The 15,067-nt window shown below is 32.1% G+C and overlaps 1 protein-coding gene across 1 annotated transcript in view; it reads right to left on the reverse strand.

Annotated features, from left to right (window-relative positions):
• LOC145276924 (uncharacterized) overlaps positions 1 to 15,067 on the reverse strand; it is a 384,754-nt gene that overhangs the window by 88,347 nt on the left and 281,340 nt on the right. The window lies entirely within an intron of this gene.

The raw sequence follows: 15,067 nt of genomic DNA on the forward strand, positions 1-15,067 counted from the left end.
ACTATAGCTACGCATCCATGTGTTTTATTCAGCGACAATTATTTAAATGAATTTAAAATCCAATGTATTTTTGTCTTCTATCAGTACGACTCGATTGCACCTGCACGAATCTTTCGCCAAAATGATATTTCATAATCGAACACTTATCTTATTGTTTGACAATCGACCATGTTATGTTGTTTCTTCTCATGCAAATGATCCCCAATCTAAGGTGCAGTATTCAAACGACCATTTTATACATCCGTACATATATTCATATATTATCTGTTTACAATTTATAATCTTTCATCCCGTTGCCAATTGCACTTCGTTTTGTCAAAATGACTTTTTAGTATTCAGAGCCTGAATATTTAACAATAACTAATTCTAAATGACAATTTTCTGCGGGTTGAAAATTCAATTCATAGAAGGGCGATACTGTAAGGATATTGTACGCGTTCTCATTTCGTTCTTCCTCTCGTCTGTCGACCCCGTCGAAGTACCAAACAAATAAAAGAAATATTTTGAACTCACTTTTTTTTTGTGAGACACTTTTATTTCCTGTCTGTACTTTCTATTATACATAACAAGTTTTGACAGAGCTGTCACCGACTATCAGAAATTCATTGTTGTCTGCTCTCTTCTCCTGATGTTCATGCCGTCACGTCTCTTCAACTCCACTCTCTGTGTCTTATTCTCCCTGCTGCTATCCCTGCATGATGTAACCAGTTCTTCTACCTCCTACTGTCCTACTTCTCCACTCTCTATTTCACTGCCGCGACTTCTGTCTACACGACGTCGCAGCACACTATGGTACAATACTAAGCATATGACTTTAAATTATGTAAGACTTCTGCTCTTGATCTGGAATGTTATTATTAAGACAGATTTAAAAAAAAAACTAGATCTATTAAAAATCGAATGTATTTTCCAATAAAGTATTATAAAGTCCAATATATATAAGTAACAAGTTGATTGAAAGATAGGTGTAAGAACAGCAACAACGTAAAACAATTTAATTGGAATTAGATAAACTCAGAAATTCAACGAAAGGTTTTGCTTTCCATAACGACGAATGGCGGCTCAGATAGTTTGAATATGTTTGGACTAACAACAAAACTGTTGGGACTTTCGCCTTTGCACAGGAAATCGCCAGAAAACGACCGGATGTTAGATCAATAATGATATGGGAAGACACCCTGCAGAAAGATGTGTGTGGAACGGGTCTTCACCCGAACCAAGCTTTTAATCGTGTCAGGTTGAGAAAAAAGTTCATCTTTGCTAACTACGTTGTGGCCAAGGATTAACGCAAAAGAACTCAGCAATAAGCGAAAGGAAAACTTAAAACCACATTGGGAACTATCAGTTGAAATCGAGGTGAAATCTTTAAAATATTTCCATTAAAGTTAATTAAAGATTAACAATCTTTTAATTCGAATTTTCAATCATTATTCTCTTTAATAAAGTAAAACATCTTATATAGCAATAATATGCCACTACTGGAACAGAACAATACTACACTACCCCTCTTAAAAAAAGTGAATACCCGGTAATAAATAATTGGTTACAAACAAACAGATGTTACATTAACCCAGTTCAAGAAACGAGGAAGTATTACTTGAGAGGATCGTATCATGATTAGAGAACAGATACAAAAAAGAGGTAATGCAAGGGATGATAGTCGCATGTTAACAGTACAGGTGCTACAATAACACCTGTATCTCAGAACAGGAGAAGATAATTCCGGGACGAATGGACTTATGACAATAAACGAGGTACTACAACCCCCGCCCCACCACAAAGGCAGCAGGTAATACCCAAGAGGATGTTATCATGACAACAGAGCAGATGCTACACGAACTCCCAAAGCGGAGAAAGTAATCCAGGGGAGCATGGTATAATCACCACTGAACAAATAGTACGCTCTCACTCTAAAAAAGAAAGTAGTGGCTGGTAGAATGGTTTCATGACAATATACTACACACTTATCTTAGAATGGAATGGTCCTGGATATCCTATATCCAGTGGTGAGGCCCCAGCTTGCGGGCTTTGGGGAGTGTGGAGCCACCCTTTAATTGCCATTGCTCCCAGGTCCACTCTGACCCGGAGTGGTAGTACCTGTTAGGGTCCCAACTATGGGTTGAATAGAAACCGACTTGAAAACAAATATATTCTATTAAAAATTTTTTCTTCAAAATCTTTGGATTTGGCATTATATAACCTGAAAAGGGTTGATATGCCGTAAAACAAAACCAACCAACCAACCAACCAACCGTGCTTAGAATGGAGTATTGGAGTATATTGCGTTAGTCTGAAATAACATAGTAAATCGAGCATAAAAAGTTCAGTAGTAGAATTATACAAGTAATAGTGTAGTTACAGAGTGAGACAGACAGACATCAAATCCACATTCGTATTAGATATGAATCAACCTGTACGTGTGTGCCGAACTTATTGGGTTATTAATGCTTTTCAAGATATCCTTGTTAAACAGTATTAAATGACGATCGCAATCGTTGAGTTCCTTTTTAAAATAATTCGCTTATTAGAGTCTTTTGTATTATATTCGGCAACAAAATACTGTTTTGTTTTAGGAAATGCAGTTGTTTTCATTATTTAGCTCTTTAATGGACCAGAAAAAAAACAACGATACGTGAAATAAGAAAGAAAAATGCAAAAAAAAGGGAAATAAGCTTTCTTACAATACTTATGGTGTACGTCACGCTTCTAGGTAATTTACATTTTCGCTACATAATAATTTCTATAAACGCTGTGCCACTTCCTCTTGTTGGACAATTACTGTCCATTAGCTTCGTTTTGTGATAAGTAGCCTTTTCCTTGAAGTAGCGAACGACATCGCTGCTTAACAATAACCTAGTTAAAGAGAAGCTATAAAATAGTCGATAAACCTATTATTATACTAAAGTTAAGTTAATAAACGCTTGTTTTTTTAAGGTTGTTTGTCTATAGGTTTTAATCAAAGAAAGTACAAGGTGGCCAAGAACTCTGTGAGTCACTGAAGGATTACAAAATACTATTATTTAATTTTGTAATTAATAATTATTTGACATTTTATTTCAGATATTGTACTAACTATGTATATATATATATATATATATATATATATATATATATATATACTAGCAGAAGTACCGTCGTTGACTGGGTTCAAAAACAGCCTACAGAAAATGGACTGTGACTGATGAAAGTATGAAAAGTTATGAAAAAGAAGGGGTTGTAAAGAGATAGATTTTAATACTCAAAACATTACAAAGAGAAAATGTTATATATATATATAATAATATTAATATACAAGAAATAAATGTTACCATAGTCAATAAAAGTTACTTTTATGGTAGAAAAGTTCATTGGTTTGTATTTTTAAGTAGTTTGTAAAAATTTCTTTTTAATTCACGAACCGGTTTAAATAAATCAAAATGGCAGCGACTTTGAAATGGAGAGCCCCGTTTTAAATTTGAAGGAGGGGCACCTGATCATTCTATGTTAACAATTTAAGAGAGTTCCGTCAACATAAGGAATATTTATAAACATATTTTAATATTTTCCGTCATTTTTGCTTGAGGAATATTCGATTATGGCATGTGTAGTTCATATAAAAATTAATTTAAGTAGTTATTGCCTCAATTTTGTTTTAATTTCGGTTCGCTGAAATTATTTCAAGTAAAGAGCATTAAAAACTATTTCAAAACAAAAAAAACATGAACTGAATTTTTATTGACTATGGTAACATATATTTCTTGTATATTTATTTTTTCGGGTAGTTGTTTGTTGGCTTTTCTGCTAAACACTCTTACTAAATAATATCGACGAAATACCGAAAAACAAAGAAACAAAAACAGTTTTGAAAAATAATGAAGCTTTACTTACTTTAGTAAAATAATCCGAAACAGCAAAATGGGATATTAAAAAAGTAAACACGTAATTACTTTAGTTTTTTAAAGCAAAGAATCGATATAAATATGAATAAGAAGAAAATGGGGCCCTTTTCAAACAGAACAGCTTTCTTTTCAGTTTTACAGTACAGTTCGTCGGATTCAGGGTTGTACTATTGTAATGTAAAGAACACACAGAAAGTTCTTCTAGTACACTGACAAAAAAGCTTAAACAGATATATAAATAAAAATAAAAAGGTTATGTAAATGTTTTTAAAAATACACGTAATCACGTGAGCAGGATTTTTTTCATTCTTTTGACACGATAACAAGTAACGTTCTTATGTTTTATTATTTATCTATTTATCTATTTTCGAAAGAGTGCCACGTGCAAGTGGAGAAGGAAAATCAGAGTTATGCAAAATTTGTGTCGAGAATTGTCTAAAATTACGACTTTTTTTGGCTTTCACTTTAATAAGAATATGAATTTATGAGGTGAATTTATCAAATAGACCCATTCTTGATCCTCGATACATCTTCTATCATTATATGTAATCAGCTTTTTAAAATATTCAACCATATAGGAGCCTATTTGTGACCAGACACACACACACACACATCCACAGACGTTCAGCTTTATATTATATATATATATATATATATATATATATATATATATATATATATATATATATTATCACTTTTCAGACATACTTATGATCGTGCATACATTATCACCTTTCAAACACACTTATTACTCAGCATACATTATCAGTTTTCACACATAATTATGATCGGGCATACATTATCACATTTCACACACACTTATGACTGCGGATACATTATCACTTTTCACAGACACATGATCGTGCATACATTATCGCTTTTGACACGCACTTATGACTGTGCATACGTTATCACCTTAAACACATGCTTATGACTGTGCATACGTTATCACCTTAAACACATACTTATGATCGTGCATACATTATAACATTTCAGACACTTATGATCGTGCATCCGTTATCACCTTTCACACACACTTATGACTGCGCATACATTATCACTTTCAGACATACTTATGACTGAGCACACATTATCACTTTTCAGACATACTTATGATCAGGCATACATTATCACCTTTTACCCACAGTTATGACATCGCATACATTATCACTTTTCATACATGCTTATGATCGTGCATACATTATCACCTTTCACACACACTTATTACTCCGCATACATTATCACTTTTCACACGTCATTATGATCGTGTATACATTATCACCTTTCACACATACTTATGACTGCGCGTACATTATCACTTTTCACACGTCATTATGATCGTGCATACATTATCACCTTTCACACATACTTATGACTGCGCGTACGATATCACTTTTCACACATCCTTATGATCGTGCATACGTTATCACTTTTCACACATCCTTATGATCGGACATACATTATCACATTTTACACACACATGATCGGCTATACATTTTTACACACACACTTATGACTGTGCATACGTTATTTAAGTTTATACAGATTTTTAAAAAGTTTTCGTTTTTCTCTATTTTGTTGTTGGATGATTGATTTATATTCACTATTAAGCACAATTCTATTCGAGCATATTTTCTACATGGTTTACAAATGCATACCATTAGGAATTGCATTTAGAGTAAATGTTTATCTATATCTCAGAATGATCATTACGGTTACTTTCTCATCTTTTGGTTTACATACTTTAAATGTGATATATGAAGTATTTACACATTTGGAACAAAATTCGTTTATATTTTTAACTGGAAAAACAGCTACTAAGAGGGAAAAAATAAAAATAATGCGACAGCAGATGTAGTTCGACGTAATGTTCAAGCTTTACGTAATGCGTAAATATGCATTTATACTTTTTTTTACACAGTGATAACCATTTATCAAGGCCCGGAAGCCACTCAGGGATAAGGGTTACGTTTTTTTTGTATTGACATGCATATGGACTTAGCTCAGATGGTAACGGATAATAATGGAGAGCTATATGTTTACAAGTGTTTTTATATAGATGTACATAAGAATACTTTGATAAGTAAGTTTTGACTTAAATAGGGATGGTATAATAAAATTGTGGGGTCTGCGTTCGCGCCTGACCTCCATAGAATGGAAATAGGCACAAACTTTAATAAAGACTTTTCATATCTATCTGCGTAAGTATACTTTGATAATTATGTTTCAGTTTGGAGAAATATGGTATAATAAAATTATGGAGGGTTCGTTCGCGCCTGACCCCCATAGAATGGAAATATGTCACACAGTTTAAAAAGGTTTTTTTAATATAGATTCACAGAATATTGTAATAAGTGTTTCAGTATGAACAGGTATGGTATAATAAATTATGGGATTTATCTATTTTATTTTTACTTTCATCATATTTTGCTTTGGTTTTGATGCCCCCGAATTTGAAGCTATCTCTTTACAACCCTTCCTTTTCACAACCTATCATACTTTAATAAATCAGAGTCTATTTTATGTAGGCTGCTTTTGAACCCAGTCAACGACGGGTACTTTTGTATGTATATATATATATATATATATATATATATATATATATATATATATATATTATAATAAAACCGTATTTCTTTCTGCAGTTTTATTTCTTTGTTTGTTAACGATTTTATTAATCGATATAAAAGTACAGTTTCAAAAATTAATTTTCGTACATAACATGGGCATTTATACTTACTTATTCCATTGTTATTTCTATATATCCTATTTATTCAAAGTAAATCTACATTATAGAAGTCATCTACTTTACATATTACATTGAAGAAAACTTATTCGAAGTATTAGCTCTGTCTTATTCACTGTTTATACTAATACAATGGGGAAAAAAGGAAAAAAAGAAATTATTATGTCCATTTTTTAAATTAATTCTGTCCTAACCTTAAAAGAAATTAAGGGACATGAGCATAATTACAAAAATTGCAGTTTTGTTTTCTTTTATCTACTCCATCTTTAAATTTTAACTTAGATTCAACAACGACAAATCTACTTATTAATAAATTGCAGTTATATTTTTATAATTAACATTAAATATCTTATTTAATATTGTAATAATTTATTATATATAATTATATAATTAAAGTTTATATATATTTTCGTAGATAATATTGATAACGGTAAAATCCAGACTGCATGATTTTAGGTTTATTTTATACGAAACTAATTATAAATGTATTGCATTTCTACGATAATTTAGTTATATAGTTAGATTTTAACTTTACTCTAGTATAACCTTGTATATTATATGAATAAATATTTCTATTAAATAGATTTATACGTTTAAACAGACTTCTATTATAGGCTTTTAATAAGGATTAATTAATTTATTTTCATTAATATGAGACATTACTTAATTCTTTCCGATACATTTATTTATTTTCTCCTATAAGGGGAAGCTACTTACTTTACAAAATATACTGCATTGCCCCCCCTACATAACCTAATTCTATCCCTGAGATTTTATCAGTTCACGTGTATTAATTAAATACTATTATTTTCTATTTCAGTAGTTTTATTTTATTAATTTAATTAATTCATTTTTTAAAATAATTTCTTGATTATATTATCTATTCAAACCTTTATATTTTAAAACAATTTCAATATAGACTAATTATTTTATACGCGTTTTATACATTTTTAGTATAATCCTTTGTATTATATTGATTTCAATGATTACCTAATATGTCTATTAGATTTACTTCAAATAAATATATTTTCACTGATCTAATTTATTGAACTTGAATAAAACCCACATTTTTTCATTCTTTTTTTTTTTTTTTTAAATATCTTAAAATTATGTCTAATAAATTTATTATTCAAATATGGGTAGATATCAGTTTGGCTGAACTTAATAAGGTACAGAAGGTACACTGGCGCCAAAATAATAATTTTTTCCTACAAAATGTTCCTCGTTTCTTGGTGCTTCCCAGCCAGCCTGAATGATCGGCCCATCATCGGCCCATTACAAAACCGACGATCAGCCGACAAACACTGTAATGGGCCGATGATGGGCCGATCATTCAGGCTGGCTGGGTTGTAGCTAAACGTTCAGTTTCACGTTTGACGATCCTGCCGTTAGGTGAAATTGATTATTACATCTGATTTTCTTATTTTTATGAACGCCCGCATGCCACTAGAAGATGAAGGTTAATAAGTTTGTAAGGTGGACAACAGCGTGTTAATTTGTAACGATGATTGTAACTGTGACTAAAAAGATGTGTGGTTTCAGACATATTAAAAGTAAGCGGGCAGGTTTTTCCCTTCTGATGTACCCTCCTGGTCACTTGATGAGGGTTCGAATTTTTTTCCACCTCGTCTGGTCGATAAAAATTACATTAAATAGTTTTAACAGCCCATGCATTCCTGATGGCTTAGGACAAAGTGAAAGAGTGTGATTTTTTTCTAGACGTTGCATATAGAAATGTGGCTTAGCAGATATAGAATTCTACATATGCTTGAAGTATTTTTGTCGCTATATTTCTACTATTATATTAATGCCACTTTATCTGTGTGTGTGTGTGTGCATATCTGTTTGTGTGTGTAAGTTCGTTCCGTATGGACTCGACAACGGCTGAGCTGATATTTATGAAATTTCAGATGAAGGTACTTTATGTGTCTGGGAATGTTCTTAGATAGGGTTTGTATCGAAATGTCTTTGATAAATATCGATAATAAAGCATATTGAATAATCCGATGACAAAAGGAACATATGGTTTTGACAAATGTTGTAACTTTACACAACCTAGAATTACAAGTGCATTTCTGAAGTTTTATTGCCACACAAGCCGAAAAGCCCGATATACAAAATCAACAGTAAGTTCTTTGATATGAAAGAGACGCGCTCGATATAATTGTTTCTGTTTAAAGCACAATTCCCCTATGAAACTTGACTTTTTAATTTTAAAATCAAATTCAAACTATTATCACTGCACAAGCAGAAAGGCCAGACAAATTGAATCAACAGTAGTTTCTTTGATATGACAGAGAAGTGTTTGAAATGAATGTTTCTGTTTGAGCATAATTGAAGCATGAGCTTGACTTTTGCATTTTAAATTTTAATTCAAACCATTATATATAGAAAATAATGTTATAAAATAAACTGTAAGTTATCTACAGAGCATTGTAGTCTACAATCTATTGTAGACTAAGTCACTGCGAGGAGGCACGTGAAGCCTCCTCCCCGATGCACCCCGATGGGTCCCTAACTAGAGCAGGCAATCAATCGATTTGATTGAAAATATGAGCAATTTTACTGATGTCGATGACAATAAAAATATGAGAACGTCAAACATTCGTTGATCATTATTCGATCCCGGATAACATTGGGTCTTCCTACTAGTTGGTCTTTGTTATATATATATATATATATATACATATATATATATATATAAACATATATATGTATATAAACACATATATATATATACTCCATCTTGATATATATATATATACACAATTTATATGAAGTAAGTTATATGTATATCTATATACATATAACAAAATACCTTGGTATCAAGCAAGTAGTCCTTTGTTTCAGCAGTCACCAAATTTAGTTGTTGATAGTTACGCGGTCGCTCAGCAGTACCTGGTGAAGCATGGCATTATTCCCATCCTGATTGATGTTGGTTGGTACAATGCCTTAATTAACATCATAAAGGTTCCTGCCTCCTACGAGAACCACTAAAAGTCAGGCCCAAGGCTTTTAAATCAGTCTTTGCTTGAATTACAAGTTTCATTTTTGGTATTCTAATGTTCTAAAGCTTTATTCGAAATCAACCAGCAGCTACTGTTATGCTCCGTAATGTTTCCGCTCCTGCGTAGATTCTTTTCTTTTATATGTTTTTATCATTATAAAATACAGTCTCTTTCATATCTTTTGGGTTATAGCGTTAATACTTCTTGTTCCGAGTACTTTTTCTTTTACTTTTATATTTTGCTTGAACACGCATTTTCAATCTTAGATTGATAGATATGACATAAACGAAATGTCAAACTCTTCAGTTTTCATCGATAAAAGCAAAGGCGCCTATAATCATTAGAGTTGATGATGATTTTCGTGTTTAATTTCAGTTTGTAAGATTTTGTAATTTGACAATTGTTTTTGATCGCTGCATTGTTGAAGCAATTATCATCACCACCACCATCATCATTTCATCATGATGATATACTGCAGCTTTGAACGCGCATTGTCTTTTTAGATAATGAATGTTTCCATGTATATTATTTTCAATTCTTTTGATTTGTGTTTTTTTTTAATCAGTGTAATAGCGTTTGCGCGTCATTTTCATTGCGGGAAACGATCGATAAAGTGATTGAAATAAGATCGATATGAATTACAATTTAGCAGAAGATGACATCCGTGCCACCTAAACATTTACACCAACGAAAGAGTTTTCTTTGCTTTATTTTAATTAAATTTCTCAAAACACGTTAATAGTGTTATTGCAAAACAAAACAAAACAAAACAAAAACAATTACAGCAAACGATATTTTAAGTATGTCAGTATTATTAAAAAAACAATTAGAGAATATAATGTTCTAAGTTGTGTAATGAAAGCCTATTCACCCAGAATATATTTTATGTATCAAAGTTTTCTTTGAGATCTTCTACCGTTTCTTGTAACACTGTTTCCGGAAACGATACCGTTAATAGCAATTTCACGTATATGTCAATACGTCAGAAGTACTCACCTAATATATTAAGTGTTTATATATATATATATATATATATATATATATATATATATATATATAGTGTTTATACATACAAAGCGTTTGTAGTGTTTATATGTATTTATTACTCCTCAATACACACCAAACCATAGGTAATATTTCGGTCCAATTAGCCACATCATTTATTTGCTTGTTTATGAACAACCAAGAGTTCACATATCTTGACCAATTGTCACTAAACTTAGTAAAATATATCGGTCATGGTCTGACATAAGATCAAGATCAAAAGGTCAAGGTCACGTTTTCGTTCATTGTAGCAACTCGCTACTTTCCTTCACATATGATTTGATCAATCCAAGGTTAATTACCGACCTTTTAATAGTTCGCCTTCTTTGGTTCGAATTTTACGTAAGGATCTGATGCTCTATCATAAACGTAAAAAAAAAAATGATTGATCATATGAATAGTTGGTTTGCATTTTTAGTTATTATTTTTAAGGAGAATTTTACGAATCTCATGGACAAACAAAGAAGTCATGCGTAAGGAAGAGTACAGCACATCATTACTCAATATTGTCCACGTCAGACAGTTAACGTCCTTCAGCCATTAAATGCGGGCGAACGGATCGGAAAAATCGCTGGATAAAAAAGCAGAGAAAGACAACAAAGTCTCGACATGGTGACTGGAAACAGAACTATATATCTCATCAGAAAAATAGAATGCAGAGGGCTTGGAGAGCTATGACCATAGATGTCTGCACTAACAGACCTGGAATCTGAAAAAGAAGTTATCAACGTTTCCATGTCGCCGTGTCTAGAATACTTCATGCAATATGTGTATTAAACAAATGCAATAGAAAATTAACCTATACGTAATAGATTGACATCCCCTGGTCATTTTAAATCACCTCAAATTTATAAATATTAGCCTCAGGGCAAGTCATTTTTGTTGTAAACCGGATGTTAATCTGATATTTGTTTGCCGTGGCGACTTTATTTTATACACGCAACTCCTAATAAAATTGGACGTTTTATTCCTGAACAACTTAAATCGTGCGCCGGAAGCAAAACAAGTTCCCTTCTTTCAACGCATATCGTCACTCAAACTTATAAATCAGCTTTGATCAAAACGTCGTATCAGTTGCAAATGGTAAAATAGAATGAAAAGGGCAAGTTTTTCTCACTCAGGACTCGCTCCCAAAGGTTATGCCAATTTATTTACATTTTTTGGACACTGAATATGCTGAACGGAATAGTATTTTTACTACCACGACGGCAGTCAGCAGTCACAGTAGCAGCTTTGTACTCTGATTCTATCTACCATCGTCGCAGTAACTATCGTAGCTAATTTCTAATTAAATAAAAAAATAACTGTGGCTCAAGCCGATCATCATCATGATGATCATGATCATTTAAAGCAAATTCTTCTGGTTGCCTAAATTCTTAGAGCATGATATAAAGCAACAGCTCCCAGTGAAAACACAAGAGGACACTTAAACAAAAATAACCATCACACCATTTTTTTCTGTCGACTCACCGAATCATGAACTCTTCTGAAAAGTCATGTATTCATTTCGTCCAAATAAATGCTATCTTTATATTTTGCTGTGCATACGATCTTTTCCTTCCCTGCCATTGTTGTATTTATGTGTATGTGGGTTTTCGTAGTTGTAAGACTTGCCAACGACTCTTGTAATAAGTTAGAAATAAGTCGAACAAAATCAAAGTCGATTAAAGAAAGAAATCCTTGAACAAAAGATCGATATGTATGCATCTAATGGTGCGTTCTGCTCAGCGGATTTTAGCGACATAAAATCGGACAAGAAAAGGGATTAACTTGGAGAATATGGTTCCCAGAAAACCACCCTCGAGAGAGAAAAACGTTGTTATGCCGACGCTTAGAGAATCAGTAAGGTTAGAGTGGCTTCATGTACTTTTCAGGTTTAATTCATTGCATAAGAAAAAGTATGACGTTTCAGAGATTCGAAAAGGGGGTAACTTTCAGAACTTAGAAAAAGAGAGAAAAACAAATGATGAGTTCAAGGGAAAAGAACAGAAGGAAAATAACTCCTATTCACCTTAGTTATTAACGTCAACTGTGCAGATAGTCGGCCAGAGGCCAGATCTATTACCTTGGGAAATTTATGAGAGTAAATTGGTTGTTATTGTAGTATTAATCTAAGCGTTCTTGACTGACGCACCAACAGCAAAACAATATTATTCTTTCGCGATAATAAATAACGGGAATAAATGCATAAACCTCCCAACTGAAGGTTTTCTGTCTTGGACAAATATCTTGCTCTCTCTCGCTCTCTCTCTCTCTCTCTCTATATATATATATGTCTTGTTGATTTTTTTAACGATAAATACAGTTAATAGCGGCTTCGCCTCGAAGCTCATTTTTATTTACTTAGAAAGTCACTCATAACTTATTTGAACGTATATACCGTTTTATTTATTTATTATTTCATTAAAACAATAATCTACGTACATGCATGTTTTAAGGTAACTACCTCTCGTCAGCGTAGCTTGACTCTTTCTAGGAATCGAACTCCAGACCATGTGTATTACAGTCCGGTGCATTTAACCGTTACGCAATGAACTTTTAGATGATTTTACTGTTTATTTTTATCGTTTATAAATTTAGATTTCTTGTTGATTTTTTAACGATATGTACGGTTAAATAGCGGCTTACCCTCGAAGCTCGTTTTTATTTACATCGGAAGTCGCCCATAATTTATTTGGACGTATATAATATTTTATTTATTTATTTTTTATTATCTTTGAAGCAGTAATCTCTCTCTCTCACACACACACACACACACACACACACACACACACACACACACACACACACACACACACACACACATATATTCTTGGAAGTTTTATTAACCTCTAGCGAAAAAGAACATAAACAAAAATGTTAGAGAAAAGAAGAGAATTTATAAATGTAGCTATGAAACGGGCGCTTTAGTTAGACGCTGGTAAAATATTTCTACGCTGTTCTAGATGAGATGTTAACAATTTATATTTCGTGATGTCAGATATAGCATCAAAATAAATTGTTATGTTCAGAATTTGAAAATTTTATTACAGATTTCACATGCAACACTATTAATTGAAGAGTTTTGAGTTTGGAGTAGATGGTACAAGTTAAAATAATGTTTTACAATTGGTTTTGGAATGCATTATTTCACTGTTATTAAGCTGGATTTGTCTTAAATCAGAGAGTTGCTAGTTATGTTGGTAATGAGAGCGAGAAATTATAAGCTCTATGTTGAGGCGTTGGGATATTAGCTTTAATATAATAATAGCGGGACCTGTGGAAATTGCACAGGAGACTCAGTCATATGTAATATATTGATGTTGCCATTCTGTAGACGTTCAGTGTAGATCGAGACGCTCTGATATTATTGTAGCCCTTTTGTTAAGATTGCAAAAGTATTTATCTAATCTAGCATGAATACCCGGCAAAGCTCGGTCGTAAAGTACGCTTAATTATGATATTTTAATTCTTGCAGATTTCGTATATATTATTATAGAGTTAATGTTCTATCGATTTTATATATTATATAAGTTGCGATTAAAAAAATAAAAACAATATAACAAAAAGACTTGGGTGCATTAACTTGAATCGAAACCGAAATAAAAACTTTATATATATATATATATATATATATATATATATATATATATATATATATATATATGCATATATATATATATATATATATATATATATATATATATATATATGCATATATATATAAAAGTGTATGTATGTATGACCATCTAAATTGAATTTTTCTCATCAGAAAACAGGATTTTCTCCCACTTCTCAACGTCCCAGGTTTGGTATTCACGACCAAATCTTAAGCGGTTCACTTTGTGACGTTGAAGCAATCGAGGAATTTGTTTACGCTTTTTATTTACCATGCCTTTTTATTGTAAGTGTCATCTGATGGTTATTGGACTGGAATCAGCATCTGCAACCGCCTTAATTTGACTAGAAGAAAGTCCTCGGTTATTCATAACAACCTGTCTGATTCTCCTACTCAATGCAGGAGAATTTTTTTTTGTTGGGTGAGGGGGGGCCTACCAAAGCACTTTGCTTTTTCATAATTTTCAGTGTTCTTTAGAAAGTTGCAAATAACAGTTTTACTGCGATTTACTTTAGCAGATATCGCTCGCCGTGACAAACCTTGCTTATGGAATCCTAGAATTTGAGAGCGCTCAACTTCGGTTAGTTTTCTTGCTTTAGGCATGGTAACACCTTTACACAGTGACTGCTAATCTCTAACTGAACTAAAAACATTAGAATTACAATAAATCTATTTTATTTTAATTTATACCCTTGGTCTTATAATTTTGATCATGGATAAAAAGTTTTATTTAATAAAAATGCATTTTTTTTTTTAAATAAAATCTTTGGAATGTGCCTTTTTGTTTCCATAA

Source organism: Euprymna scolopes, chromosome 5, assembly GCF_053919585.1.
Source record: "Euprymna scolopes isolate OS-2025 chromosome 5, ASM5391958v1, whole genome shotgun sequence".
NCBI lineage: Eukaryota > Metazoa > Mollusca > Cephalopoda > Sepiida > Sepiolidae > Euprymna > Euprymna scolopes.